The sequence below is a fragment of the Ambystoma mexicanum genome, chromosome 6p (genome assembly GCF_040938575.1).
Source record: "Ambystoma mexicanum isolate Mex_15411 chromosome 6p, UKY_AmexF1_1, whole genome shotgun sequence".
Taxonomy (NCBI): Eukaryota; Metazoa; Chordata; class Amphibia; order Caudata; family Ambystomatidae; genus Ambystoma; species Ambystoma mexicanum.
In genome coordinates, this window is record NC_090935.1 from 25,387,177 (window position 1) to 25,393,176 (window position 6,000).

Genomic DNA, 6,000 nt, shown 5'->3' on the forward strand with positions numbered 1-6,000 from the left:
CATTAGATCTATCGTCAGCATATCACCAAGTCGTGCTAGAGGAAGAGTCTAGACATTTAACATCTTTTGTAACACCATTGGGAGCTTTTCGGTACAAGAGAATGCTTTTGGGTTGGCTTCAGCAGCCGCTGTGTTCCAAAGATTAATGCATCATTTATTTGAAGGTTTACAAGGAGTACATTATTTCCAAGATGATATCTTGGTGTCAGGGATGTCTCAGGAAGAACATGATGCAAAGTTATTAGGTGTACTACAGGTTCTACAACAGAAAGGAATGACACTAAAAAGTGAAAAGTGCAAAATCAAGAAAAGTGAGGTAACATACTTGGGTCATCGAATAAATGCTGATGGTATAATGCCAAAGGAATCATTGGTAGACACCATTCTAAAAATGTCTGATCCTAAGAACAAGGACCAACTCAGGAGTTTCATGGGTTTAACAGAATACTACTCGAAATTCATTGACCATTATTCTGACAGAACTGAGAAAATGAGAAGTTTAATGTGCAAAGGTGTGAAGTTTAATTGGACTGAAGATTGTAAGGGAGAATTTGAGCAAATCAAAACATTGATCAATAAAGCACCGGCCTTGAAGTTGTTTGATTCAAGTGCCAAGACAAGAATATCAGTAGATGCAAGTAATATAGGACTGGGAGGCGTACTAGAACAAGTTCAAGCAGGTGAAATTGTTCCCATTGCTTTTGCCTCAAGGACATTAAGGAGGTGCTGAAAGACACTATTCGACGATAGAGAAAGAAGCTCTTGGTGTTAAGTGGATATTAGAACATTTCAAAAGTCTCATTTGGGGCATTCCAGTGGACATTAAAACAGATCATAAACCACTTGTACATGTTTTAAACTCAAAAAATCCTCACATGACATCTCCACGCATAAGATTGACACTGATCATCATGCAATTTAATGTGACCATAAAATACACTCCAGGAAAAAACAATGTGGTAGCGGATTGTTTTTCTCGCCTACCGTGTGAGGGTGTCGCGGGTGATTTTGAGGACAAAGAAGAATGTATGGAAGAACAAAACATGGATTGCATCATAGCTCAAGTACATCCGAGTTTCTCAAAGGAGGAATGGATAAGAGCCAGAGAATGTGACGCTGAACAGGAAATGTTGAGAAGAGCCATTGAGAGTGGTTGGAAAGATACTGATGACAATGTAAAATACTGGGAAAAATTGAAAGACGAGCTGTCTAGTGATAAGGTATGTGTATATCGAGGAGAACGTATAATACCTCCGACAAACTTGAGGAAGAGGATTATGGACATTGCCCATGAAGGCCACGTGGGGAGAATGTTGACAAAGAGAAGAGTAAGGACAGCTTATTGGTGGCCTAACATGTGGGGTGAAATGAAATCTCTAGTCAGAGATTGTACTGCATGTGCAGTGAGTGACAAGAGTAAATCGATAAAGACAACCCCGTTGCAGCCGGTGAATATTCCGAGTACGGTATGGACAAAATTAGCTATTGATATAGCTGGGCCATATGAAACATTGGGATCACAAAAAGTCTTCCTCATAGTGTTGGTGGATTATATGTCCAAGTGGGTGGAATGTGGTATTGTCGAGGACTCTGTATCGGCTATCAAAGTCATTACATTTTTGGAAGAAATCTTTAACAGAGAAGGAGAACCGCAAGAGCTGGTGTCGGATAATGGAGCTCAATTCATGTCTGTGGAAATTCAAAAGTTTCTGAAGGATAGAGCCATTAGACACAGCACTACGGCCTTATACCATCCAATGGGGAACGGTTTGGTGGAGAGGATGAACCGTTTCATAAAAGGCATTATTCAATTAGCCATTATAAATGGTTTACCATGGAAAGAGACGCTCAAAGAAGCTCTCAACACATACAAAGTTACACCACATTCAGTAACTGAAGAAGTTCCATTCACATTGATGAGAGGAAGGATATCTACAAATAGACCTAGGCCTGCTTGGATGATGAACAAAAAGAACAAAGAGATACATTTGGAAGACATTGTCAACAAAGTAAGAAAAAAACAAGAAGAGTATAAAAGATACTATGATAAGCAAAAACATGTTCAAGAAAGTCAAATTGAGAAAGGTGATTGGGTAAGAGTGAGAGAACCAAAGCGTGTAATGAAAGGTGAATCAAGATTTCGTCCTCCCCAAAGAGTGATAGAATGCTCAAAGAAATCTGTGATTTTAGAGGATGGCAGGAAATGGTCATGTGATGATGTAGTTTTGGCAAAGGAGGAGGAAGTAATGAGAAATGAAAGGGAACAAGGCTGGTATGGAGAGACATTTCAAGACAAGACATTCAAGGATAAAATTGATGAAACAAGTATGATGTGCAAAGGAAGTACACAAGAAGAGAAAACACAGGAAAAGCCACATGAAGGAAGGAACGACAATGATCAGACAATACCAAGACACAGGAAAAGAATGTGGAACCGTAAACAAGAATATGTGTATTATTGAGGACTTGAAAACTGAGGATTTGGACCCAGCCAATATGTTACACTCTTGGTAACATGAATATATATTGTATCCTTTATATTTTGCAGAAATTTAAAGTTAAAATTTAGTTATATATATATATATATATATATATATATGCACAGCATAGCAGAAATGTTATGTCAAGATTTTCGAAATTTCTTAAATTAAATTTAAATTTATTTAGAAAGGGAGATGTAAGGATAATGTTACAGTAATGCATGCACACAAAGTTCTGTAACTATAACAACATCTTCGTGTATGGTTCCAGATTGTTGATGAGACCATACACGAAGATGTCACTGAAAGAAGTTGGCCTCCTGGGGGCTTCTCCTATTAAACTGAAGATTTCATTCAACATATAATATAAGCGTGATGTGTATTTGTATCACAAGAATACACAACAAGGATGGGGAGAATAAAACTAAAGCCATTCTCTTATTGCTCAATGTATTTCTAGAATGATGTATATAGTGTAAAGTTATTTATGAAAGGGTTGTTTCTTATGTAATGTGCTTTGCTTCCACAGCATTGCTTTAAATGAAGTAGTATCCCCTGCGTGCCACCTGTAACACCTTTCCATGCAGGCCCCCATCCCACGGCCGTGCCTCACCTGCAGAGTGTTCTCAGCTAGATTATGGCAGGGGTCCACGCCCCCCGGGCTCTGTGCTGTGCCTGCAGGGGGCGCTGCAAGCATCCGGGGCGTTACTGTCCTCTAGTTGCCTCTGATCCTCCCCACATTGGATTCAAAGTTGGAGCCCGGAAGCGAGGAACCGGAAACGCCTTCGGATGACGCTTGAGGCAGTGGGCGGGGCATAGGTAGGTAACGCCTCCAGATGACGCGAGGGGGGGCAGTGGGCGGGGTAGAGGAAGGTAACGCCTCCGGATGACGCGAGGGGGCAGTGGGCAGGGCATAGGAAGGTAACGCCTCCGGATGACGCGAGGGGGGCAGTGGGCGGGGCAGAGGAAGGTAACGCTCCAGATGACGCGAGACGTCAGTAGGCAGTGGGCGGGGCAGAGGGAGGAGGTGCTCTACCTCTGCAGTTCCTTTCGGTCCCCCATACCCGGGCTCCCCCCTCGCCGGAAGTGCCGCTGCCGTCCCCCTCTCCGGAAGTGCCTTGGCAGACGGGCGGGAAGACCCCCTTGCTGAAGCCCGGCCTGGGGTTGCCATTGCTGTGGACCGCGTGGTTTCCCCCGAGCACCCTCACAGTGATCACATGACACGCTGCCTGCCCGGAACACACGCGAGCGGCACGTGTGTCACTGAGGGGCGTGTTCATTCTCATACGTGACAGGCACAGTGCTCCTCATCCCGTGTCATGACTCACGTTCCGATTCCTACCCGGCAATCTGTATTACTCATAGTCCCGCTCTTCCTCGACGCAGTACTTACCTCACGAATCCCTATAACTCCTCCCACATAGCCACGTCACTCAGTCCATAAGTTCATATTTTTTATTTTTAAATGTTTATTGGTTTAAAACAAAATCCGCAAACCATCATTCGGCTTTACTAATTAAGTTATTACATGTATATATATTATTATGTAAGTTATATTACATCTCATCTCTTCACATCGTCAAGTAACACATAAAAACATTTCTTATTCTATTGCCTCGGTGTCAATCAAGTCTCTAGTATTTAAACTTTGTAGGATTGCTTCAATACATTTAAGCATTTGAAAGACTGGTGCTTTCTCCCATCAACATCCATTCCCACCAAGATTCGTCAAAATCAATAGAAACCAACAATTGAGGTTTGTTTAGAGGGATTGAACGGAGGGTGATCAGCTCTGGGCAATGAAGCACCCAGCGTGGCAATGTTCAATGTGTCTGACATGTGTTTCCTTTCCAGAGCTGTCATTGGTGGGAAGAATATAAAGCCTTACTCATAGGAGTAAGTCTCGATAAATAGAGGATGGAAACCTTTTTAAATATGTGGGCAAGTTGTTCAAACCGTTCTTATCTGTTTCTCGCGATGGTCTTCTTAGAAATTGATTTCTCAACCTTAGAGTTTCAATCCAGTCTTGTTTCATGAGATTTTATTTTTATTTTCATGGGATTGAAGAGTAAATCATCTTCACTTAGGTCTCGTTGCCTCATTATTAATGCAATCTTAGCCCACCAATTTAACATAAGAGTATCATTACATCTTTCTGGGAAACAGAACATTTCTAAAGGAGAATTTATTTCAGCAAATTTAGTCTTTCTGAATAAAGATATTGACTTCCATCATACCATACTCTCTAATGACTGGAGTTTAAGCTCTTGGCGAATTACAGCCATCTTGAGGGCATTGGGCAGGTGTAGACATTTTCGCCAAAAGAGTCCTTCTAAAAGTGGCCAAATTTTCCAAGGTAGATGAAGCATCCCTTCAGTACCATATGTCAATATGGCAGCAACTTTTTGACGATTGAATGTCACAAGGGGTATCAAAGAGAACCTTCCATATCTTTGGAGGATTTTAGAACCTTGAGCCGCTAGACATTTCGTTTTTAATCGCAGAGCATGATAATGTGCATTGTCATTGTTGTTTTTATTGATCAACACACCAAGGTAGAGGATGGTGTCTACAATTTCCAATTTAGCACCATTACACCACCAATTTAGTTTTCTGGGGTTTGGAAGAAGCGCAGATGACATTTGTATAATCTTTGATTTGGAAACATTAAGTACCATATCGTTTGATTCCAGATATTTTTGAAAGCAGTTGAGTCGTCTTTGTAGGCCCACAGGGGTGATATAAATGAACACTATATCATCAGCATATAGTATCCAGGCAATAGCTTTGCCGTTTATTTTTGGAAGGAATGCTCGAGCTTCATATTAGAATTGCCATAGCATTTTGTGCTGGACTGCCCATGTGGGCGGGACAAAGACTGATATGCAAATGGTTATTTCCCAACTGTGAAAGGTATAGTGAACAAAAAGCAATGGCAGCAAACTCTCATCTCAGAGTGGGAAGAAAACACAGAACAGGTTATCATGCCATGTTCTTTCTGGAGAGGCGAGCCTGCTATCTTTTTTTAAATAAGTTCATTTTACCAAGCCGGAGCATTGAACCTTCCCCGCAGCGAGGGAGAGGCGCGTCATCAGTACTGTAACGAGGAAGAGTAGGAGTAATGAAGATTGCAGGTAAGTAATCAGAGCATTACCTCCCCTTCCTCGTCCCAGTACTTACCACATGAGGCATACCAGAGCAGCAACACAGATTAAGGTCCCAATGAGACACAGAGGCAAAAACAGAGCAGAAAAACACACACCTTTTAATAACTCTAAATTCACATCCCCACTGACAAAACCCCAACCCCAAAGGAACCAACCCCGAGTGGGAGACATTCAACCTATAGTGGTTGATGAAAGTGCTTTGATCTGCCCAGGTGGCATCCCTACAACTCTCCTGCAGAGAAACCCCCCTTGCATCGGCCCAGAAGGAAGCCAAACCCCTGGTGGACCGCCCATGAGGGTGCGCAGGCACAGGGAGGCCAGAAACCACAACACAGATCCACCGGCTAATGGAA

The 6,000-nt window shown here is 42.3% G+C and overlaps 1 protein-coding gene across 1 annotated transcript in view; it reads right to left on the bottom strand.

Moving 5' to 3' along the window:
* ARHGEF39 (Rho guanine nucleotide exchange factor 39) overlaps nt 1-3,260 on the bottom strand; it is a 158,801-nt gene extending 155,541 nt beyond the window's left edge. Inside the window, exon 1 of the mRNA XM_069626671.1 lies at nt 3,094-3,260. The gene's annotated coding sequence lies outside the window, so the exon portion shown is untranslated. The remainder of the gene's footprint in view (nt 1-3,093) is intronic.
* Nucleotides 3,261-6,000: the final 2,740 nt, after the last annotated feature.